The 25283-nt window shown below is 41.2% G+C and overlaps 1 protein-coding gene and 1 long non-coding RNA gene across 4 annotated transcripts in view; both read right to left on the reverse strand.

Annotated features, from left to right (window-relative positions):
- HHAT (hedgehog acyltransferase) overlaps nucleotides 1-25283 on the reverse strand; it is a 183027-nt gene that overhangs the window by 91296 nt on the left and 66448 nt on the right. The window lies entirely within an intron of this gene.
- On the reverse strand, nucleotides 19737-22950 carry LOC127059414 (uncharacterized). The gene is made up of 2 exons (XR_007777176.1): nucleotides 22842-22950; nucleotides 19737-20067 (listed from the first exon to the last, which is right to left on the reverse strand). It is a non-coding gene; the product is annotated as an uncharacterized LOC127059414 (long non-coding RNA).

Below are 25283 nucleotides of genomic sequence, written 5' to 3' on the forward strand. Positions count from 1 at the left end.
TTCTTCTCTGCAAGTCATGTGTGATTCAGGATACTATATCTATCCAAAACAATTCTCAAAAGACCTCTGTTTGTTCCAAAGTCAATTTCAGGCACTGATAAGTGTTCTGTATTTCATTTGAAACAGTGTGTGCTTGTTCAAACATTAGTGCTTGTTCTACAAACACTCTTATCCTAGACCCATCACTACAGTATCTGAATGCACTCTGGTTGTGTCTTATGAACAAACAAACAAACCCACAAAAAATCAAAACTGAACTCACCACATTCTGTGGCTTACTCACTCAGAGAGGGAAAAATGTGTGTGCAATACAGCACAGCAGTATGGCACAAAGGGAGACTGCATACATTTTCCAAAATTCATGGACAAAAAGGTGATAGCATGGCCCTTGGTTTGGGTAGGTGCTCACTACCAAGGTGTGACTTAATGACCAAATGAATTAAACTCTTGGAAAGATCAACCTTCAACCTGCACATAGATTCATTATCTTTGAGGGTTAGGGTTTGCTCACAGGTTGGGGTAGGGTAGGGTTAGGGTTTGCTCAGGTTGCTCACCCTAGTTGGCCTTCCACATCTTCACAATAAAATCTTTTGGATCTCTCAGTCCCACAGGGCCCAAAATTTGAACTTGATTAGTAGTGAGTAGGGTAGAAGTATACAGAATGTTAGTGGCCCATGGCAGTGAAAAGAGTTAGTACTCAATACCAACTGGACCATTCCATGTACATGATCACACTGTGGCAGTCTATCCAGGAACAAAGGTTCTCAGCAATAAAAGCTAAAAAAGGACAGAGCATTCTGTGAGTGTAACAATAAGGTTTCAAGGGCACACTACATTGTGCTGCTGAAGACAGCTAAGCTAGAGACTATCAAGACTGTCTGCATGGTATAAAAAGCAGTCAGTGAAAAAATACAAAACACTAAACAAAATCAAACAGTGTTGCAACCAGAATCTAGCTCCAAATCCTGTCTTGTCCTCCCCTGACTCTTGACTTGTATAAGCCAGTACTTGACTGCACCACTGGAGAAAATTGCTTATCACATTTCCCATTATACTTTTGCAACTATGTATGAAAATAGGGATGCCATGTATAGATGTGAAACATTGCATAATGACAGCCTACAAACATAATATGTCACCAGAGGAAAGAAACAAAGATGACAAGGAGGTTGTAAACAACCTAAATCAATCCATTGCAAGGATAATAAGAACCACCCTCAAAGTCACCCTTCCAGGGGTAAAGCCAATTGTTCATCATTTTTAACTGCATCTAAACACTTACCCTGGGAGGCAGGGAAACACATGCATCACCTTCTGCAGCCAAAATGAGCAGAGCTCATTGCCATTATCCCACCCAAACAAGCCACAGCACTGAGTAACAGTGAGTAACCTGCATGAACCATAGGAGTTTACATTTTCAGTATTTCCATGTGTGTTTGATGTGTAACCATAGTTCAACAGAGATATTTTTAGAGAAATCTTGAACTGCTCATCTAAATATAGGAACACATCCCATAGGATACCATGGAAACGCAGGGATGTAACAAGTGCTTTCAGGTCAACCACAATGCCATGCATGCTGTCCATCAGTGCCATGTCTGTTCCAGCCACCTACATGAAGTTAATGAGGTAGACTTTTGGGATGTGAGAAAGGAGACTGGGGCTGATTGACACGGAGCAGATACTGTAATTAGTTGGAATTAATGGTCATCCTTGCTACTGCTGTATTTAATTATCATCATCGAGAACTAGTCCTAGAGAGTGGCTAGAGAAGGACACCACAGCACCAAGCAGGTGAGCTGAATGGGCAAATCCCAAAGTTAGGAGTGTTAGGAATTATAAAAGTTAGGAAAAAAACCTATCTGACTTAAAATGAGAAAAAGAGAAAGGCAGAGCAAACTAATTGCTTTTCACAAGTTTCAGTAATTTTCCTGAGAAGTTTTCATTTTTTAGACAAAGAGCATCAAAACCTGTGAAAAATCTAAGGCAAAAGAGGCATAAGATGGTAATGCTGGGTGCCTGAAATTGTCTATCACACATTAGAGAAACAAAGCAATGCTTTTTTTCCCCCCTACAATCAAAACTTACTGCATTTAATTTTTTACAATTCTATTCATCAGATGTACACTGCAAATCACATTAGAAAAGTTTGGTATCATACCACAAAAAGGTACCAAAGGAATACTGGAGGACTTTTCAGACAGTTTAATACAAAGAGCTCTAGAGGAACTGAACTATGCAAATTTCAACCTCAGTTATGTATAGAGTCCATAGTAAAAGCAATGGGTGTGAACATTGAATGAAACTAACTCAGGCTAATGCAGTAATTGCTTAAAAGCTCCCTTCTTTAGAATACATTGGGAGGTTTCAAATGACCAACGTTACAGTAACTAATAGATTGAGATCCTCATAATAAAAATAATGAAGTGACACAAGACCCATCTGCAGAAAAAATCCTAAATTAACTTATGAATCCTATACAATCTTTTCGAAGCATCCACAGTCGCTGGGGATGCAGGGACAGGAGGATTCCTTTGTTTGTCCAGAAGTCAGTCACACAGACCAGTGCACTGGCCTCACCATACAGGAATTCTGTCTCAAAACAAGGATTTAGTGAGCAGACACACAAGACAGCCTAAAGAGCCATCATGATATGTAGGATGAATTGAGCCCCAGCAGTTTAGATGAACAGCATTTTTTTTACAGCCAGACTACTGAAAAGTGGACACCAGAGCTAAGTGTTCCTGAAACAAACCTATCCCATTGCACCTATTTGAGAGGACAGCTTAGAGCCAAAAACCTGGCTTAAGTTCAGAGTACTTTTACCTTCACTCACAAACACCTTTTACTGCAATGTTGAGTAGGGCCATCAGCTTAGGTAAGATGTAAAAAACAGATGGTCCTGCTTTAACAGCAAATGGTGGAAAAGTGATGAACATCAGCTGAGGAACAATACTCTTATCTAAATCATCAATAGGAGCCTATTTCAAAGTAGCTCTTGAGTAATCTGAAAAGAGACCTTCTGAAGACCTTTTCCAAGCAAAGGTTTTACTTTCCCAGATCATAAAGGTAGGATTGGAAGATCCATTCATTTTTGCCTTTATTTAAATAATTGAGTCTGTCAACTAAAGTGGTTGTGGCAGTCTCCTGCCAGGACTGAAAGACAGGCTGATAAGCTTCACATAGCTAATTACAGCAGCAACCATCCTAAATCCTCTCAGAATCTGTTTCATAGAAATATCACTTTTCTGTGGAATAATTACCTCTTACATGCCCAATCCTATTCCTGACATGCTTATTTTAATGCTCTGACATTTTAATGCCATCTGCCTCCAAGAAGCCCAGCCTGACACGCTGTCAGAACTCAATCCACGCACCATCTTCCTACTCCCCATCATTTCACTCTTCCCCTGAATGCAGAGGAATTGCTGCTCCAGTGCCCAGTGTTTTGATTTACCATTTGGCAGCATGAGTTAAGAGGCGCTTCTACAAGCAAGCCACAGCAATTTTCAGCCTATTTGTACATGGTCACATGCTGTGACTACAGTTTCTGTAAAGTGAAGCAGAATCAAAGCCCATTGCTCTTGGAAGCACCAAATCTCTTTAGATCATGTTTTCTGAGTCACACTGAAATAATGCACTGTCCTGTTTTCTACTCCTCCTAACCCCATGGCAATGGAGGAAAAAAATCTCCTCTAGTCTTATTTACCTCCAATCAGCAAAGGGGACATTATTTTGTATGACAAAATAATAAAGTGCCATCAGTCAGACAGGACTAGTTGATGCTCTTATCTTCCCTTTCTAATATCTTGCCTGCAGAAACAGCAAAGAGGAAGAAGCACATACACCACAGAGACAAAGAATTGTCTCAGACAACTTGCCTAGTAGGACCAGATTTTATTTCCCTCCTGCCCTCTGTTTGTTCTGCCTTATTGTTCCCCCATTTTGCATTCCCTGATTCCTTTCCTAGGTCTAGTGATTGACAACAAGGATTGTCCATTTCTATCAGGTCTGCAAGATCACTGCTGTGTCAGTGCTTCCCTCCCTGCAGGCTGTCACTAACAACTTTTGTGAGCTGACATTTCTCACAAAGTCGGCAGAACTGCACACTGCACAACTGGTTGCCTGGTGCTCATATATAAATATTGAATTGATACATTTTTGTTTAGCAGCAACAACTCAAAAAAGCACAGATGGAATGATACCAAACCCAGAATAAATTATTAAGACAGATAATGACTAGTTTATTACATATAAAATAATAAATTATCCCTTTAGAGATCACTTTCATTTCTTTCTATTAAAAAAACCCCATGGATAAAGCATCTTTCCACAAACATCACACTGATTTCCAAAAATCCCAACCAAGCTAAACCAACAAAAAAAAAAAAAAAAAGGAGGCCATGTTCTACATCCAATGCACTTCTAAATGGAGTCATTTGGGAGTTTTCATCACTAACATAATTTTGGAAGGCTTTGGACTAAATTGATTACACAGAAAGTGAACCCCTTATCTCCTTAATGTTGGTCATTAATTAAAATGTAGGAAAAAGACAGAGACGTGCTCGACAAAGAATATTGACTTAAAATGCTTCTGTAATTTGTTTCAGGACTACCTCTACACATTCCTGTATAATTTACAGTATATTTTGTACAGTATATTTATTGCTCAGCAATAAATGGGTCTCTTGGGGAAAGCTCTCAAGCCTGCTCTAGGGACTCAGCATGCTTGGGTGGCTCTCTGAAACACCTCTGTTCTGATGCAGGCAGCGTGGGGAACAAACAGGAGGAGCCAGAAGTCTCTGTGCAGCTGCATGACTGGAGTGCTGTCAGGGATAGATAGAGGCTCTTCAGGAAGGACAGCATGGGAAGGCCTGGACAGGGACCTGTTCCCTGTGAAAGAGCAGCTGGAGCTCATGGAGCTGTGCCTGGGGATGTGTGTCCCTCTTACAGACCTCCCCCTCCCACAGCAGCACTCGGGCAACGCAGCATTGGAGTGCATTAATGACAACTTCCTGTGGCAGCAAGGTAGAAAATTGTAAAGAAAAGCCTTATAAAATCAGGCATGCTCTGTCAAAATCAATGGCTGGCCTTGTCAGGCTAGCCCTTTGCAAATGGCCATGCAAAAGCAACCCTAGTGTGAGCAGTTTGTTAGCAGAACAATCTATTCCTGGGTGAAAAACAACTTGTACCTGTATAAACTAGTTTTACACCATTAAAAAGAAAAATGCAAATTCTCACAACTTTTCCCACACATACACACCAGGGGCTTGAGTGACCAATCAATACAGGGTAACAACTTGGTACTAACCAATAAAGTAATTGGCAAGAACGCTACTAACCAATTGGAGTCACACACAAGGTCTGTAAAACTGTATAAAAACGGCTTATGGGGAAAAAAAATGGGCTTTTTCCACCATGAATAAAATGGAGTCTTGTGTGTTTTATTCCAATAACTTCCCAACATGGGGAATCACCAAGGAAAGATGTTCTGCTGGACCTTGTATTACAAACAACAAGGAACTGGTCAGAGATGGGGAAGCCAGAGGCAGCCAGGGCTGCAGTAGCCATGTGATGATGATCTTCAGGATCTTGAGAGGAGGGACCAAGGCAGTAAGCAGACCCACAGCCCTGGATTTCAGGAGAGCAGACACCATCCTTTTCAGAGATCTGTTTATAAGAACCTCATGGATATAGTCCTGGAGAGAAGAGGGGTCCAGGAAAGCTGGTTGATATTCAGAGATTACCTCCTCCAAGCTCAGTAAAGGTCCATCCTGACAAATAAGAAATTAAGCAAAAGCAGCATGTGAGAGCAAGGAGCTCCTTACTGAACTCAGACATCAAAAGGAAGCTTAAAAGAGATGCAAGTACTAATTTTGTTGTTAGTCTTTGGAGGACTTATGAACCTAAACAATGGGATATTTTGACTGCTGGTTTATTTTAAAAAATCATTCTAACAAAACTAGGGCCTGCTGCATGCACTCTGGGCAAACTTTTCAGCAGTTCTTGGGGGCAGCATTGGGAGCTAAAATCACATGGTTTTTCATAGAGAAGCAAAACCTTTATTTCTATAAAACATACAGAAACAGAACAAAGTCTGTTGATCTCAACACAAACATGATCTTGGAAGACAGAAAATTTGAGGGTCTGAAGCTATATGTTACGAGGACAAAAAAAAAAAACCAAAAGAGGCACAAAATGCTGACCCAACATAATGGCATTAATAACTTTGTTATTAGGAGAAAATAACTTTGTTATGAGGAGAAAAAAAAATCACTTTACTCCAATAAAGTGATTTCAGGGGGTGTTAAGGTGGGAATAATGAAGAATTTCTAGACAGAAGGGGTTGTCAAGCAATGGGCTGCCCAAGGCAGTGAAGTCACCATGCCTAGAAGTTTTTAAGAAAAGACTGGACATGGCACTTAGTGCTCTGGTCTAGTTGACAACATGGTGAGTGGTCAAGGGTCAGACTCGATTATCTCAGGGGTCAGTTTAGTTGCCTAAATGATTCTGTGATTCATAAGAAAGTGAACTAAAATTTACTCACACATATGCACAGTAATTCATTTTACTATGCTTTTCAAAAAAAGTTATTTTATCACTATTAGCTGGAATCAAAATGTCAAGAGATCAATTCTGTGAACTGATGATTAAATATTTAATAACTACAAAGTAAGTCATAACAGTGTTCCCTACCCTGCCCTCAAGTGTCTCCATAGGACACAGGAGAGGAGCCAGGACACTGTGACCACCCTGCACAGGCTCTGGAAGGTCTGTGCCACTTCAGTGAAATGATAATGACCCCATCAGGATGGAGCTGCATCCAAGACACTGAGCATAACCAGCACAAAGATATGTTGGCTTTCTGTGATTAAATAATTTGTCAGTTTGATCCCCAGAATGATCTGTGCTCCTACAGCTTTAGCAAAAGCCTGTAACTCCTACATGTTCACCTCCACAGCTGAAACATCTTAATGAAAGCTGTCATTATTTTTGTAATTTATTTCTGAACTCTTCAGAGATACCATCAGCTGAAGTGAGACACTTCTGCCTGAATATTGCTTTCGGAGCCTTTTGTTAAGGTGGAAGAAATTTGAGAATCATTTCAGGCCTTCCCCATTGATTCGTTCTATGCACGTGACAGCACTTAATAAAACCTTGTGCCACTGCTCCTAGTTTGAGGTGGATCAAGTTTTTGTCTTTCCCCACTTCAATACAAGAGGAGGAGAAAAAACCACACGGAAAACAGCAATGTTAGGCACAAAAATAATTTTGAGTGGGACAAAGGGCATGTATGGTATTAGACACTCACTTTCTGACACTCCCTTTTGAGCTCTGTGCCTCTGACCTTCACAGCCTTCTCTAAGCACTGTCCAAAAAGCAACAAAGGTAACTAATACAGGTAACTTCCCTCCTAGCACCAAAATACTTTTCAACTTGGTGACATAAATGAGAACACATCTTCTTTGAGCAATCACTGTATAACTGTGTTACATCTGCAGTTTTGTTGGCATGCACCAGGAATCTTTTACACAGATTGTGATCAGAAACTCAGAGAATCATAGAACCATTAGGCTGGAAAAGACTGGCAAGATCATCAAGTCCAAGTTTTGGCTGAACACCACCTTGTCAACTAAGCCACACTGTGAAGTGCCATGTCCACTTGTTTTATGAACACTTCCAGGAATGCTAAATCAGTCACTTCCCTGGGGAGCCTGTTCCAGTGCTTAACCACGCTTTCAGTGAAGATCCTTTGTCCTAATATCCAACTTGAGCCTCCCCAGTACAACTTGAGGCTATTTTCCCTCCTCCTGGTGCTTGCTGCCTGGAAGAGACCAACTCTCACCTTGCTACAACCTCCTTTCAAATAGTTGTGGAAGGCAATCAAGTCCTGAGCCTTCTTTTCTCCAGACTGAACAACTCCTGTGCTCTCAGCTGCTCTTCAAAGAACCTGTGTTTCAGACCCTTCAATCAGAGACAATTCAATCACAACTTTTCACTTAGTTATAGCTGTGCTAACTTGTCACTATTAATTTTTGTGGCTCAAAAACCAAAAGAAAGAGCTTGCATATCACATCTACAGGAAAGTACAAATAACAGAAGATTGGTCTGCAGGAGCAATTTCTGCCAGCTGTACAAAACACTTTGTCCCTATCAAGTTTGATCTTTCATACAGAAGTGAAATACTGATTGTTTCTATAAAATTTCTTGACTTAAAGTCAGGGCTTAAATACTGCCTGTTATAACAAGTCCTATAGGCAGTGGAAAACCTGCACAAGACAATGTCCTGTACTATCACAAAATAAAAAGATAAAAACATTAATAATAAATTGCAAAATTATTAATTATAACAATTGTGTCACACAAAGCTCTGATCAAACAGTTCAAAACATCAACAAACCTTCAGTTTGGGAATCTGGACCAAGAGAAGGCAGGGAAAAATCTTCCAGAGGAGGGTATCTATCTCTGATGAACCAGGATTGTGCCCATAAAAGCAGAGACATAAAGTGATAGAAAACCACAGCTATTCTTAAAACCAGACTGAATCCAGGACAAGCAGTACTGTAATAAACAACAGACCACTGAAGGACTAGTAGAAGTTACTCTTGAGTTGAATTCTCAAGTAAGTCAAGTGGCAATAAAAGCATTCAGATAATAGATGCTGTGTTGTATCTAATCACTGAAAAAAAAGTTAATCCAAGAAAGTAATTTGGTTTTAAATTAGTGAAACAGTTTGCTCATTTAATAAAAACTAAAGAGCACTAACCCTACCTGTTGAGTTTAAGCTTAATTACTGTAATGCTGACCTACAGAGAATCATCTTGAAATGAGAGTCCAGAACTAAAATACAAATGTGAAGTATTATCACCAATTTTTATCATGCTTACATGTTTCTTAAAATTGTCTCAGATTATATAAAATATGTATTTTCTATTGCAATTGTTATTTTTTTAAGGAACTAATCAGAAAGGCAAATTAACCTTTACACTGGTCTTCTTTTTTCTGGTACTTCTAATGTTGAAGCCTAATGATTTCTAAGTATAAAACCCTCTTCCCTTTCACATTCCTTCTGGTCAGTTCTGTAGATTCAGAGGTGGTTGTTCTGTGAAGGCTGCCTGTACTTTGACAATAGGCTCTATCATCCAAAAACTATGAAACACTTGATCCACAATTTAAGCACTACCAAGTGTTTAAATCACAAGCTGGAAGATCCCATTTTTCAGAAATGCAGGAGTGTATTTTGTCCAGCCACGGCTTGCTACTGGTGTTACAGACAGTAATTTGGAGACATGTACTTTATTCTTGCAGTGAGAATGAATGCAAAATCCCTCTTTATGCTGATCATACAAATATTGGCCTATTGGTGGTCACCAGATAACCAGTAACTTAAAATACAATTTTTATGAGTTATTTTGTTAGTCCAGTTTAAATCACAGTGAGGGGAAGAAATCATAACTATTGTCAAAACATGTTTCCACAGAGAAAGGGAGATAAAGGTTTCCATGGTTACTTTGTTAACCATCCCCATTTTGCTGCTTACATAGTTTATAAACAAGACACTATAAACAAGAAGAAATGAAATATTTATTAAGATCTACCTTACAGAAAGCTCTCACCATATATCACATCTGTTTCAACAGATGACTGTCTAGTGGAGCCCTAAGACACACTGACCTTTACTCACTGCTGGTGCTACCAGGTACATTAAATAGGACAAACCTCTACTGAACATGCACAGAAGCCCTTGACCAAAGTTCATTTACTAACATTTCATCAGTGATTTATTTTCAGTAGAAGATGATGCCTTGCCTTGAAACCAACAATAAAACTGCAGGTTTCTTGCATGTAAGTAAAAGCTCTTAGTTACCAGCTAAAACTTACTGATCATCAAAGGCTGCTCTCCAGCTCTACCCATTTCAACAACTGCAGTTTTCATCATTTACTTCTGATTTACTCCTAATAAAGAAGTTCTTCTTATCTCAAGTCATCACCGTAAATGAAAGGTTAACTCTGTATAACTGCACTTTGAAGCAAAAATGTCATCTAAATCAGGTCATTTTTATTTCTTATAAACCTTTATTTTAACTTCAGGCTTCTTATTGCCTGGAGGAAGAATGACAAGAACTTTGTGGTACCACTAGTACTGGGAAGATTCCAGACATGGCATCAAAAGCTCAGAAATTCTATATGGAGTACCCAGGGTGGAAAATTCTGGAGGTATTTTGGAGTCCTTGATATTTGGATACCAACCTCATTCAGGTAAGAGGCAGCACGTGGCCTTAGGTCCTGTATGCACAGCCATCACACAGCAGCACAGCCCACTTTGGGAGGGATCAGTCCTGCTGTACTGATCCCAACAAAAGGTGCTAATTACAATCACTGAATTGTTTAGTTTGTAAAAGACTCTTAGGATAATCAAGTCCAACCACTGGCCCACCACTGCTGAGTCCACCATCAAACCTTGTCCCTGAGAACCATGACTACATGTCTTTTAAATACCTCCAGGGATGGTGACTCAAGCAGTACAGTACAATCTACTTACATAACATTCAGAGACAGACATTTTTTTTCTAAGAAGCAACATTTTTCCTGCTGTGTTGTAGCTAAAGAGTGTTCTGGAAACTTGTGCAGCCTAAACACTATCAGCTGTCTACCATCCTACAGGCAAGCTTCTATATTTCACTGTTGCTTTGTGTTTGCAGAAATTTCTGTCCATGAACATACTTACTCTGTTAGACAATCTTTGAATTTTGCAGAGATCAGCTATTCTCTTCTCAGTGGCAGGATCAACTCTACTTAGGTTACTCTTGAACAATATTTGCCCCTGAGTTGTTGCCACACTCTGAGGGCATTCAAACAAGAACATTTACTTGAGCAAGACATGGCCTGTTTTGAATCTCCATTTCCATCTAGGAAGTATATTTTACATATATACATGTATTTCTAATACATATGTATATGTGCACACATATACACACACACATACAAATATATGAGTAACTCAAAGGAAAACACTTGTTCTTTACATTCTAGTGTCAGTTCCCCATCACTGGTCAAAAAATTGAGGAGAGTATTTAAAACTACTGTGCTTCACTAACTTCACTAGTATGTCCAATATTTAATACTTTCAGAGCAATAGTCTAATCCAGATTTGCAAAGCAATTCATTGTATCCAAATGCTAGATACATTTTAAATAATCTCTAAATCTACCACAAGTGTCTCTGAAAGCACTAGCACACTGTTATCCCTATAGCTACAGGAGATAATGTTCATTACATAGCATTAGTATTCACAAAAAACTGTAGAGGAATAGTTATTACTTATACATCCTGATTCTCTTTACATCAGCCAACAGAGAATTCGTCTCTATTTAATGGGTTTCTTCAAGTTTGGGATTACATCACAGAACTCAGACGAGCAAACTGCATTTTGCTGTTCACACAGAACAGAGCAGCAGAGAATGGTTTGGAAAGTGGAGTCAACTTTTCAAGTATCCAACTACGTTGCTTGCAAGAAAGTGATAAATCTTCTCCAGGACAAAGAAAGCAAGAACCGTATGACAGCTGACAGCAAGAATTATCCTTTGGTTGCCATGACCTTAGCTCGTTTTTCAGCACTGCATGGAAGTACTGCAATTACATTTTGGGGCTAGAATAGGAAGCCTACAGCATGTAATTTTACTCACTTATTCCAGACAGTAAGATAAATAGAAGCCTGAAGCTTTTGACCCTTCATTCCTTCAAAAGCATGAAATCTATGCAATTATTTATTTGTCACCTCGAAGATGGAAGTCTGCATGAGATTTTGATTCACATAGCCTAATTTCTTTAGGAACTAGGAAAGTTTCAGCTAGGAAAGCTGTTTCCCCTTAAACAGCCCACCAGAAACAACACATATTTGCAAAGATGTTAACTTGTGTATTTTATACATGCTCTCTTGATTTTACCTGAGCTGCCTAAAAGAGCACTTTTTTCCAACAGTTTCATAACTATATATATAACCCAGCTAAATATAGGCAATTAAGAGCACACACAGACTGAAATCACTTTATTTCCTTATTTTGGCTCTAAATTCATATCTGCAATAGGACAAGTCTAAATCCAGTAGTTACTTCCTGTCCTGTTTTATCATCTGTTCTTGATGTTACATAAAGTGCTTACACTAAACATCACTGAGCTCTTATATAGCATTCTTAATCCATAGATCTCAAAGTACTTTACAAAGGATGACCATTATCCTGCTTCATCTATGAAAAGAAAAAACACGGGCATCTTCAGGGTGAAATCTGGATCTCACTAAATTCCCACAGTCCACAGTGAAGCTGGAATTGCACCTCCCATCACAGTACCACTGGTCAGCCAGAACAGCATTTATCTCTGCAGATGGATTCCAGAGCTTTCCATAACACTGGTGGCCTGCAAGTTGCACTCAGCAATTCCATTCACCACTTAGGCATCAATCCAGAGAGAATACAGTTTTCAATATGGTATCCAATTCAGCTTGACAATCACTAAAACACCTCCCATGCCACTTTTTTTTCAATACTGTACCTCACCCTTCTCCTGCTTACAGCTCTAAACACACCAACATTACTATCAGTGGTGGAAATAACTGAGTCAAGTGCTGTGCTTGGGCTTCATTACTGACATCAATACTGCTTCAGACAAATACATTGGCACCAAGGTCTGATGCTTCCACTCCAGTGTCTCAAAGTATTTTCACCTCCACACAAACTCTAAAACTACCTGATCTAGGTATGAGTTATCAAACCTCCTGCTTCATCCTTTCCTCTCCTCTTTTTGATTTGTTTCCCATGTTCTCTCTTTGCACCTTGCTCTAATTTGGATGTTTAAACTCATAGACTGCGTTAACTCTATAAACTCTCCTGTACCATTCAGAGAACCTGGAACCAAGTACTGGAGATAAGGACTGAAAGCAGACTGTGTACTAACAACCACATGGTTTACCAGGGTATTGATCTGCTTGAAACTGCCAGACACTGCTCCATGGCCTAAAAGAAGGATGCTCTCTCTCTCTCTCTACTTCAATAATGCACCTGATGATTTTCTAGCCAGATATCACAACGTGAGAAACCTTTGTGGCTTACAGCTTCAGATTAAATTTAAGGGGTTATTGCTTTGACATGCTGTATCACAACCATCTCAAATCTACTTCTAGACCCAGGCAAGGTGAAGCAAGCTGACCCTGTGCACAAAAGGTGAGCCAAAGACCCATGATCTTCATGAAAGGATTCAGAACACTTCCGTCTCCATAACACTCCACACAATAAAGTAGCCAAGGAAGAGAAAGGCATGCAAGCTTCCCTGCCCACAGGGATAAAGGCAATCATTCTGTATTCACTGGTGCTAAGCCAGATAGGTTATTCTGAGCAGCTCTTCCTAAAAGCTTGTATTTTATATGAACTACCTCCTGTCTGATCTGGTGCTTTCAGGAAGAAAAGGCACAAAAGCAGAGGAGATGGTATAATAGACCGCGTCTCCTAGAATACACATCTCCTAAAACGGGACCATCTTCCAAAAAAACATACGGGCAGCCTGATGGGCTCCCGTGTCATTCCCCAAGCCGTCCTAGGAAAGCCAAGTCCGACCGCCCCCCGGAAAGCAGCGGAGCGAGCGCAGCAGGTCCCGCTGTGCTGCCCGGGGCTGTCGCCAGCAGCGGCTCCCGGTGCCGCCGCTCCGCAGGGCCCGGCCGGCGGGCGGGGCAGCAGCGCCCCCCGGCGGCGGCGGCGGCACAGCGCAGCCCGGAACCGCGGCAGCGCCGCCGCTCCCGCCGGGCATCTCCGCCGCCCCCGAACCTTGCCCCGGGGCCGGAGCAGCCGCCAGGCAGAAAGCGAAAAGCCACGGGCACTGAGGGGTTTATTTTCTCCCGTACGGGCGGGAGGTTCGGTTCGTCACACGGTCTTTTCTCGGCGGGGAGATGGACAGCAAGTTCAGTGCAGCAGCAGGGCCGGCGGCAAAGATTCGCTCTGAGGCGTGTGCTGGCTGCGATGGCATTTACTGAACTGCATACAACTAATTTACCAGAAGCTGGAGTAGAAAAGAGTACTCTTTTCATCCTGTCTTTTTTCGGCTCTGGTCTACATCTTAACAATTCCACTTTGAGGAGCATGTGGGTTTCTGCAACACAACACAGAACAACTTCGAGACTGAAGTTTATTCCAGCCCCATCCTCCTAAATAGAAGCTGTAATCATGTCTCTCAGCATGCAAAAGTATAAATATGGACCACAACGTTAAAAGGGTAAAAGACAAAAGAATTAACCAAAAAAGCAAAGAAAATGAAGCAGATTTCTGTAAACTTATACTGTAGGTGATAGGAAAATTTACACATACTTTGCTTCTACTAGAAGTGCTTGGTGGAAGTTGATGCAATACATAAAAATATAAGATGCAAAGTCCCCCCAGGCTGAAATCACACATAAACTCCAGCCAAATTCTGGCACTTAGAGCTAGGGACAAAAGGTTCCTGTGACAACTTCCTGGACTACACATAAAATAAATTCAGAATCCTTAAAATCACAGGTAGTTCAAGACTGCTGGGCACACACTTTCTTCCAATACACTGAAATGCAATATTTGATGCAGCTCTGAAAAAAATACTCAGTAAAATTATTTAAAAGTAGCATGAGCCAAATCTTTAAATACTTCATGTTCCACAGTGCATTTCTAACTCATAGATAGTAATTCAAACACCCTGCAACAAAAATAACAAACTGTTTTAATTCACAGTTGCAACACATAAACATGATGAGATCTGTACATTGTTAATCCCAACTTCCCCACTCCAACAGTTTAAGTTAAATGTCACATTTACATAACATTTACATAAAGATTCAGTTTTGTTTATACAAACCCCAGCCTTATTTTTGCAACATGCTCAACACTAATTCATTATATAACAACAGATTGTTTGCTGTTTTTTAAAAAAATAAAAGTTTCATTTTGAGAAGGTGTTTGAGAGACTGCAATTCCTCTGAAGCAATTTAGCACTTAGTCTATATTACTGTTTCATCAAGTTTTTAAGGTTGGCTTGTTTTAAAACAAACTATTTTGGACACTGTCCCACTAAGACACCTCAACTGATTTCACACATCATGGTCACTTGTACAGTTCCCACTTGTGCTCAATGCACACACAGGAGAACAGTCACAGAGCCTCCCAGTGCAATCCACAGGAGTTTAATTAGAGACTTTCAGCAGTGGTCATGTTGGCCTAAAAATTGGAACATTTTAGAAGATTCCAAGCACTATCCAGCTTGTTGGTTTTTACTGAGGTTTTTTGTTTTCCTTTTTTTAATACCACTTTGCTCTCATCACTGCTTTCAACAGGAACACATTTAGACCAGCGCTGACCCATTCAAAAATTACAAACAACAGCAAACATTGCAAAACTTCCAGTGCATCTGAAAGCAGAGCTCACAGGAGTCTGCAATACAGCTGCATGTAACTGCAGTGTTTTATAAAAAGAGCTGTATTTTTCAATTCTCCATGCAGAGGTCTCTATGGATGGATTAGCTGCTATTTTCTTCTGTTTCAGAACTTTAAAATGATTTTTGCAGAAACCATAGGGCTCCATATTGAAAGTAAGAAAGAATTCTCTAAACTAATACCACTACTTCTTCACAGCAATGAAATAAATGCTTTAACCTTAAAATTATGTATAAGTTAGACACAAAGCAAATTCAATCACATCCACTGATTATTACAATTGTGTTTATTACAGAAAAGACTATAGGTTTAATTTATGATAACAATCACAAAATTTCAAATAACTCCCTAAAAAAGCTGTCTCCAGCACATCACACCACATCTACATCACAATATTCCCAAAGATGGGAAGAATCACCTTTTGGAAACAGCTCATTTCCATATTAGTCTGCTCCAGAACCTTGTATCACAGCTGGACACTTGACTGAAAATACTGCTTCTGCTATCTCCACTGGCTTTATCTGCACTGTTCCAGAGGAGTACAAAGATCCCAGGAATTCAAGACTAGTGAATACTTACTAGAGTCTCATACCATGCAAGTCTCCTTGCTTTGCTTATAGACTAGGAATTGGAGGCACAAATGACCCAAAAGAGAACTCAAGTACAGCAGTTACACATATTCTACACCCAGTGGTCCTACCTGCACATGACAAGCAAATTACCTGGATCCTTCACCAGGAAGTTTGTCAGTAGATTTAAGTGGAATGATGCAGTGCATCAGGTGCAGCATTAGCAGTTTTTTACTGTCCATGTTACTTTGATGATTACAGGTAGATATAATTGTTTTCCTTCATCCAGATACATTTCTGTTCACTTCCTACTATTGTACAATTACTGATCCAAGTGAGAAAAATGGGATAGATACGTAAAATTGTTGTAGACATATCACAGGTTATACTAAAGAAAAGAGTATTTTTTTTTTTTTATTCTGTAGGTCTCCCATTGACACAGGTACACATAAAAGTCAAACAGATCTGCTCCAGCCAGTCATCCAGGACTTTCAGGGAAAGCAGTACAAAGCTTTGGCAATACTGGTTAGGATTAACCTTATTTGGAATAGACCGGCCAAATCCATACAATGCAGAAATTGTTCTATAGGGCACCACGTTTTCCTCTGAAGGAAGGTGAGTGCAGCACTGTGGCCATATTTTATGGCAAAAGGCTGACTAAAATGTCAGCCTGACAAGAGAAGTTCCAAGGCTAAAAACTACTAAGGACCTATGGGGTGATGGCACAGGATGACAAAGTTGGTGTATTTGTATCAACACCACCTATGAGAAATGAGTGGCCTATTGTGTGAAGGACCCCCAGGAGCACACACAGAGTTTTGTTCTAGGGAAAACTCTGTGGTTTGCTTCAGAAGACAGCCTGGGCACACACTGTTGTGAGAGTTGGGACTCTTCATCTTTGAGAAGTCTCTAGAGAGACCTTACTGCAACCCTTTAAGATTTAAAGGGGGCTTACAAGAAAGATGGGGACAGATTGTTGAATAGAGCCTGATGCAACTGGGCAAGGCATCATGGCTTCAAGATAAAAGAGGGTAGATTCAAACAGATTGAAGGAAGAAATCTTTCATTATAATGAGGGTGATGAAACACTGGAACAAGTTGCTCAGAGAGGCAGTAGATGCCTCATGCCTGGAAATATCTGAGGTCAAGTTGGACAGGGCCCTGAGCAACCTGACCTAGCTGAAGCTGTACCTGCTCATTCCAGGATAGAATGGGCTAGGCAATCCTTAATGGCCCCTTAGAACAAAAACTACTGCATGATTCTATGACTGCTGTGCATGCTTTAAGGCTCACTAGGTATCCAGGACACAGAGTGAACCAAGAAGTCAAATCTCTTGACAAAACAAAGAAAAAAGAATGCAACCTTGGGATAGCTAGCACTTTCAAAGGCAGAGGTGTCTATCCACATACCTTTATCAATGCTGCTGGAGAAAAGTGGAATCTCATTAATACTGTACTGTCTAGCCCAGCTACAATGTATTAGCACATCAATGGTATTTTATGGGCAGCTACAATCAAAAGAGCAGCAGAGATGGAATAGCATTAGCAGTGATATTTGGTTCCCAAGAGAGGGCCATGTGCTACACTGAACCTCACACAGAATCTCTGTCCAGCTCTTGGAGCCAAGAATCACCACTGAGCTCACCTAGAAATGGAGCTGGAGAACTGCTGCAGTGTATGTTGACCTTCCAAGACCTGTGTGCATTAAAGAGAAAGGGGAAGCTCAGAAGTTTGGGGGTTGCTATTGTGGAAATTTTTGGGTGTATTGGGGTTTTTTGGTCAGTTGTTTTTGTGGGTTTTTTTTTTTTTTTCAATACAGTGATTAAAAGGTGTGCTTGGGTTTCTTTTTAAGCAGGAGCATAGATTTCTTTGGCTTGGGACAGACTGAAGATGGGATTGCACAGCAAACTAATACAGGAGTTGACACAGATGATGAACAGATTTTTCCATTTCTTCTTTCATAATCATACCTTAGTTAGAACCATAATCCCCTCTTTAACGATGGGATCATTCTGCCCTTACACAGACATGCCCTATTCCTAACTAAAAATCAGTAGAGGCCACCACACAGTAGATTTTGATCCTAGAGGTAAATCACCCACTTTTTGAGTTTTCTCATGCTTTACCTGAGAAAACTCAAAAAGTGGGTGATTTCCAAGTTGTGTATTCAGAGTACCTTTGCACCCAGGACTAACCAACCTAAATAACCTGCAACTCTAAACAAGCTGAAGTAATTGCAAACCATGGGGTGAGCTGAGAGCACTGCTAACAGATGGATGCCTTTTGGAGACACTGGGGGTGCGTGGTCCTGCAGCTCTCTTCAAAGCCAGATCTCTACTGAAATGAGTATGATTCACACTTTTTCAAAGGCACAGCAGAGCTGAAAGCATAGAGATTTTTCAAAAGAATCATGCCTGCAGGAACTGTCATTCTTCCCCACTGTCTTCATCAGTGCTGTCCTAAAGGAAGAACTGTTTGGCATCAGGACTGTAAATATTCCCACAAGTTCACAATTTCATTTTATCCAATGCCCTGTTCTCAGCACTGGATGAAATGTCTAGATAAAATAGCTTCAGTGAGCAAAGAGCAACAGGCAGCCTCTCTTACTCTTTCTCCTCTAAACTGCTATGCTAAAGGCTATTTCTATATATTTTTAACTCTGAAAATACACCTATTGCTCCATTCTGAGAACACTCTGATTTAGGAGAAAAAGGGTTGTTTTTTCTGAAGTCACATTGGAAAAATATTACTCCATTTGTATAGTAGTAATATATACTACTCATGTGTAGTATACTTTGTATAGTACGCATGTGATATAAATACGTGATTAATAATTTTGGTAATCCTAAATTAGTAACAAAAAGGTTCTTTCACATCATTGTGTGAAAACATTGGGAAAATAACCTTCCAAGTATAGTAGTATATTTTCCATTAGTACTACCAAACCTCACTTTTCATCAAAAAAGTACTTCCCCAGTGAGTTTCCAGGATCCCTGCTTCAAATATAATGGTACAGCTAACACATGTTCAAAACCCAGATCTCCATATACTCAACTGCAATTTACTTTCACAAATACAAGTTCCATGATACCATTTGATTTCAGCTTGCAAGCAGTAATTAAAAATCTAGTCCCAGAATCCAGTTCAGTCCAAGTCACAATACATTATTAGCCATTACAGTATATGTACCTATCCATAGTGCAATTGAAAATATGATATTTTTAAACTTTTCCAAGCTATCCTAGAATAGTATCAGAAGCACAGTTCAAGACATAGATGGGTGGAAAATTATTTTCTATTAATGTTAAACTAAGAACACAGAAAAAAACCGGTGTAGTTGGAATTCTCTGCAATACTTTGTGTCATGCTTCACTTGGGGAAGCCACTGACTGTGTACACCAGGCTAACAGTACATACAGTACTAGTTCCTTCAGTCAGCATTTAATTAGGCAGATTGTCCTTTTAGCAGAGACTATTTTATTTTTGTTGGGCCCACACTTGGTATTTGCAAGTGTCACACTGGGTTCCCTGTTCCATGGCAGGGTCGAGCCATTGTACTTAAAACAATATAATTTCTTTTTCATTTCAAATCCCACCTCATAGACTTTCAATGCTTCCTGCAACTCAGGTTTCTTTGGGTTGAGGTTTTTTCTTTCCTACTGTTGTCTAGTTCACAGGGGTCACAGGATGAGGGAAGAGACGAGAAAGTTGACTCCATGTATCAGAAGGCTTGATTTATTATTATATGATAGATAATATATTAAAACTATACTAAAAGAATAGAGGAAAGGATTTCACTACAAGGCTAAGCTAAGAATAGAATAGGAATGCGAAAACAAAGGTCTTCTCCCAGACCGAGACAGTCCGGACAGGTGAACTGTGATTGGCTCTTAATTGGAAACATCCTGAGGAGGCCAATCAGAGATTTCCCCTGTTGCATTCCACAGCAGCAGATAAGAATTGTTTACAGTTTGTTCCTGAGGCCTCTCAGTTTCTCAGGAGGGGAGAAATCCTAAGGAAGGGATTTTTCATAAAACATGTCGGTGACATCTCACCCTTTTTATTTTAAATAAATTAAAAAGAAAAATGTTTGCAATTTCATCTGCTGGACCAAGCAGAGGAAAGAACAAGCACCTGAGAGGCTATGTGTTGCCAATCAAAATATCAATCAAATGCTGGTGTGGAACCATCAGGGAAATTCTTCACCTGCAAAATACCAAATTCCCATCACATCACCAAAACAATCTTAAGATAGAAGAAAAATGCAAAAACAGTACATGGGAAGTTCATTGCTTCAAGTCCAAACAGCTGAGTTTCAGGAAAAAGTCCAAACTGAAGATGTTCCTCTTTGACATCGCTGAAAGTCCCTTTTTGTCCTGAAACAGGCTTGCAAAAAATTTTTGAGCTGCTAGCTCTTTCAACTCTTTTTATTTAATTTTTTTTTTTTTTTTGAAAGAGCAGCAGCAGACTGAGGCCACTGAGACCCTTGCAGGGGGGGCCCTGCACCCCATGGAAGGAACAGGGACCCCAGACCTGGCTCACAGAACGGTGGCCCTGGTCCTGACGGGGGAAACAAAGCCCCCAAACCCAACAGGCGCTGGCCGGGAGGCCCTGGCCCGGGGAACCGAGCCAAACGGCCCAGACCCGGCCCGCAGAGTGGGCTCTGTGTTCTCTCAACCCGGCACACAGCTGCCGATCTCCGGGCAGCCCGAGTGACTGAACGCTTCATTCCCGCTGAACCGGTGCAGACCAGCAGCTGGGGAAGAAAAGCTTTCCCAGGGATCAACACTCCTGATCTGAGGGTGCTTTGTCCCAACAGCAAATGAGCGATGCTCACTTTCCACTGTGTCTCCTGCCTCTGCAACGCAAATGCAAAAGATGTTCCCTCTTTCTGCCCCTCGGTACCACCCCCTGCGGGCTGGGGACCGGAGGCAGAAGGCTCAGGAGCCACCTCCCCCACGCCGCTGGGGCGCGCGGGGGGAGTCAGGCATTCCAACCCCCAGCGGGAACCCCCGAACCAAACCCGGGTCGGCCCGCGAAAAACACTGAGTTCGAAGGGAAGCAGACGGGCTGAGCCCGCAATCAGCTGTCGAGGCACACCCCCCCTACGGAGGGGCAGGCTGGAATTCCCTTCCCCTGTCCCAGCTCCCCCCGCAGGGGCAGCCTCGGGACAGCCCGAAAAGCTCGGGGGGGAATCCAGGCTGATCGCAGGCGCCGCGGTGGCCGCCGCGGGCGGCTCTGATGATGGTTCCGCTTGGTGAATCTCAACCTCAGCCCTCTCCACCAGCACGGAAGCCGAAGGCGAGACCGCCGCGGGAGGCGGCAGGGGCACGGGCTCTTGGTGATCACTGTTGAGTGTGTCGCCTAGCAACTCGGGCAAAGCCGCGGGAGGTGGTGCCGCAGGAGGGGCCGCGGGGACTGGCACCTCCCACAGGGCGGGCTGGGGCGGGGCCCATGGCTCCGGTTCAGGTGACAGGGCCAACTCACCTCCCCCCTGAGAGCAGTGAGGGGGGGGAAGTGGTTCCGTCGGAGCATGCTCCAAAGGCGCAGAAAAAAACTTTTCTTCTGCCGCGGGCAAAGCTTCGCCCCCCCCCACCCCGATTCGAGGGGGCTGGGGACTTCCAGGCAGCGGATTCGCACAGGCTCGCCTTTCTCCAGCTCCAGTGAGAAGGGAGACATCCCCTGCACATTCGCAATCCACTGATATGCAGATGCTTTCCGTTTCAAAACTGGGAAGAGAGTTCTGAACGACGGATAAATCCGAGGAAATCCAAGTCCCCAGTAAAAAAGATCTCGGATAATTAATTCCATGCATTCCCAAACATATGAATCAAAGGCATACAGCACATCAGTGAAAAAGCCATGGTGCTTTGCCCACCTGAAAAACTCATAGAAATGTGTCGTTAGCATAGGAATTCTGTCCTCAAAACCCCATTTTCGCCAGAGGCCGATAAGTTTCTCCTCTGAGGGAGAAAATGGAACCTCCGCCTCCGTAGGCACCCTTGTCCACATCCGACGAAGGGCAGCATTTTCAGGAAGGGAACTGTAAACAGTACCTTGTGACAGTGTCCTCTGGGCTTCAGCAGGCTGCTCTATGCCGCGAAGACTCCCAGACATCTTGTCTCGGAGACTTTTCAAAGGTTCTCTCCGTGGCCAGCCTTGGCTGTGAACTCTGTCCAATTTCAGGATCTTCAGTTCTTCAGCTCCTGGCTAGAAGCCACTTCTGTGGTCACTTGTGTAATTGACCATCAATGCCAAACACTCGGGGTTTACCCAAATGTAGCAATGCTCCTCTGGGCTTACCAAATGAAGAATTCTTCTTCACTCAGGGTCCAATTGCGGTGATTTCTTCACTCAAGGCACCATCTGTCAATTCTGTCCTCGGTGTTCACCTTTTGTGGTGATGTCCCTTTTTTCACTCGGGGTTCACCATTTGTTGTCTCATTCACAGGGGTCACAGGATGAGGGAAGAGATGAGAAAGTTGACTCCATGTATCAGAAGGCTTAATTTATTATTATATGATAGATAATATATTAAAACTATACTAAAAGAATAGAGGAAAGGATTTCACTACAAGGCTAAGCTAAGAATAGAATAGGAATGCGAAAACAAAGGTCTTCTCCCAGACCGAGACCGGCCGGACAGGTGAACTGTGATTGGCTCTTAATTGGAAACATCCTGAGGAGGCCAATCAGAGATTTCCCCTGTTGCATTCCACAGCAGCAGATAAGAATTGTTTACAGTTTGTTTCTGAGGCCTCTCAGTTTCTCAGGAGGGGAGAAATCCTAAGGAAAGGATTTTTCATAAAACATGTCGGTGACACCTACTGTTCAATTTCACATGGAAATGGAAACTGTGAAGAAAACAATATAACATGTATGACAGATACTTTATGTACACAGATGAACTGCACGTTCTCAGGAGCAGAGACTGTCTACGCAAAAAAAGGCAGTAACTTTCCAAAACTCACAAGGCAGACCAACAGAAGAGATTACCACCAAGTCTGTTTCCTCCTCCAAAGTCACTCACTAAAAGGAATTTTTTTTTTTTTTTTTTTTTTTTTTTTAATTTGAGGAAACACTAAGCAAAACTCATTCTGGTACAGCAGAAGAGAAAATTCCTTCCTCCTTTGCAGCGCAGTTACAGAGACAGCAGATGATGTAGTTAACAGAGTAATTAACAGAGATAGGTAACAAGCTGAAAATGTCTAAGTTAAGGTTAGAAGAGGAACTGCACAGCACACAGCTGGCTTTGAAAAAAAACATACATTAGTCAAAAATGACATTCAGCTCATGCCAATTCCATGACTAGTTGCAGTCCAGGATCACACACACATACAACTTAAATACAGCATCTCCTTGGGAGGTAAAGCAATGCTGTATGAGAGAATAATATCTTATTATACTCCTTGTACAAAGCAAATGAAAATATTTTATGGCAGAAGCATTACCAGGGTCTCAAACTTAGTACATCAATGTTTACCATGGTTCTACTCTTGGTTAAGTAGCTGTATGCATTTCCAGAAGACTTTCTTGGACACTCTATTTCTTTTATAAAGTAGCATCTTTTAAACCATGCCTCAATATGATTACAATTTCTTATAAAATTACTTACAAACAAAATCTGCTTGTCAAAATATAGATGTAACTAATATTGTAGAACTGATACCTGAACTTAGATTTTCAGTTGTGTAAGAACTCTGAAACAGAAGTACATTACGTAATATTGCCTTTATGAAGGGAGCTATCTGTTAAATACTGTAATGTTACACAGAAAGAAATAAACAAAGTCTACAGCTCAAAGGTTAAAGAAGTGGGTTGCCCTGTGGAATCTTCAAACAAACCCAATTTTCCTTGTGACCTAGGTTTGTATGATCTCATATGTGGTGCCAAAAACCACTGCATTAAAGCCACAAGAACTCACGTGTGAAGGCTTAAGACAGTCTTTATCCAGGAAATATGACAAAGTAGCCTAAAATAGAAGTCCAGTAGCAAAGCCAACTCAAGGAAAGGCTGACACCACCTGATCCTTATGGTGGGACCCAAACAGCATACCCTGGCTCATACATACTGGATTCATTCTTCCAAGGTGGATTTCTTCACTGACAGACATTGCAGTGGATGAAATAACTGATAGAATTAATTCCCTAAGTGCCCAAAGACCACAAAAAAATTCATCCTTCACAGCACACACTACACTTCTTTGTAATGATCAGTAGATGGTAACAGGTATTGTATTAAAAATGAAGGCAAACACTTTCTTGGTGAACACCTGTGACCTTGCCCACACAAAAAACTCTTAACAGCAAAAACAGTTTCTCAGTGTAGAATTCAAATGCATTAACCTCCTTTTTCTTGCTGAAGTTCCCTTCTTTAATTGCTTCATCTCTCTAAATATCATCAACCAAAGCACTCAAACAATGACTCCATTTTCCTTATTCATCTTCAGAACAGTCCATTGCACACATTGAATAAATTGTTTTTTCTTATGAGAATATTTGACTCCCCTGCACATTCAAAAATTTCTATAAAATTCAAGCCCTTCTTACAAAATATGAAGGTACTAGAGTTACCAGTGGAAAAGAGGGTTTTTTTAAAGCTTGTCTTCAGTGCAAGAAAAATTAAGATTTTCACAGCTACTGAAATTTCCTGAGTCATGTTTTTCTGAAGAAGTTCATTAGAGAGTGACTCTGGGTAGATAGCCAAGACAAACAGTTACAATTTTTCAAACAAAAAAAATCAACAGAAGACAAAAGAAGAACTTACCATAAAAAATAGAAAGTAATACTGAATTCACATAGTGATTTCTGCTAATAACAACAGAAATGCTTTTTAATGTTTTTTCTGGGATAGGGTCTGTTTCCTTCACAGCAGCCAGCAAAGGGCTGTGTTTGCATTTGTGCTGAAAACAGTGCTGCTGAAAGCACAGGGATGCTTTCATTACTGCAGAGCAGCACTTGCACACAGTCAAGGCTTGTTTTGCTCCTCACATCACAGAGAAGCAGACTGGGGGGTGCACAAGGGGATGAAAGGGAGGGGACACAGTCAGGACAGGTGACCTCAAGGGACATCCCACACCATATGGTGTCACACTTGGCACACTAAGATGGGAAAGAAGGAAGCAGAGGTGGGATTGCCCCGAGTCATGATGTTTGTTGTCCCAAGTCACCAGGACATATGATGGAGTGAATGAGTTCCTTGTTTTGCTTTGCTTGTGTGTGGCTCGGCTCTTAATTTCCCTATTAAACTGTTCTGTCATCCCACAA

The sequence above is a fragment of the Serinus canaria genome, chromosome 3 (genome assembly GCF_022539315.1).
Source record: "Serinus canaria isolate serCan28SL12 chromosome 3, serCan2020, whole genome shotgun sequence".
NCBI lineage: Eukaryota > Metazoa > Chordata > Aves > Passeriformes > Fringillidae > Serinus > Serinus canaria.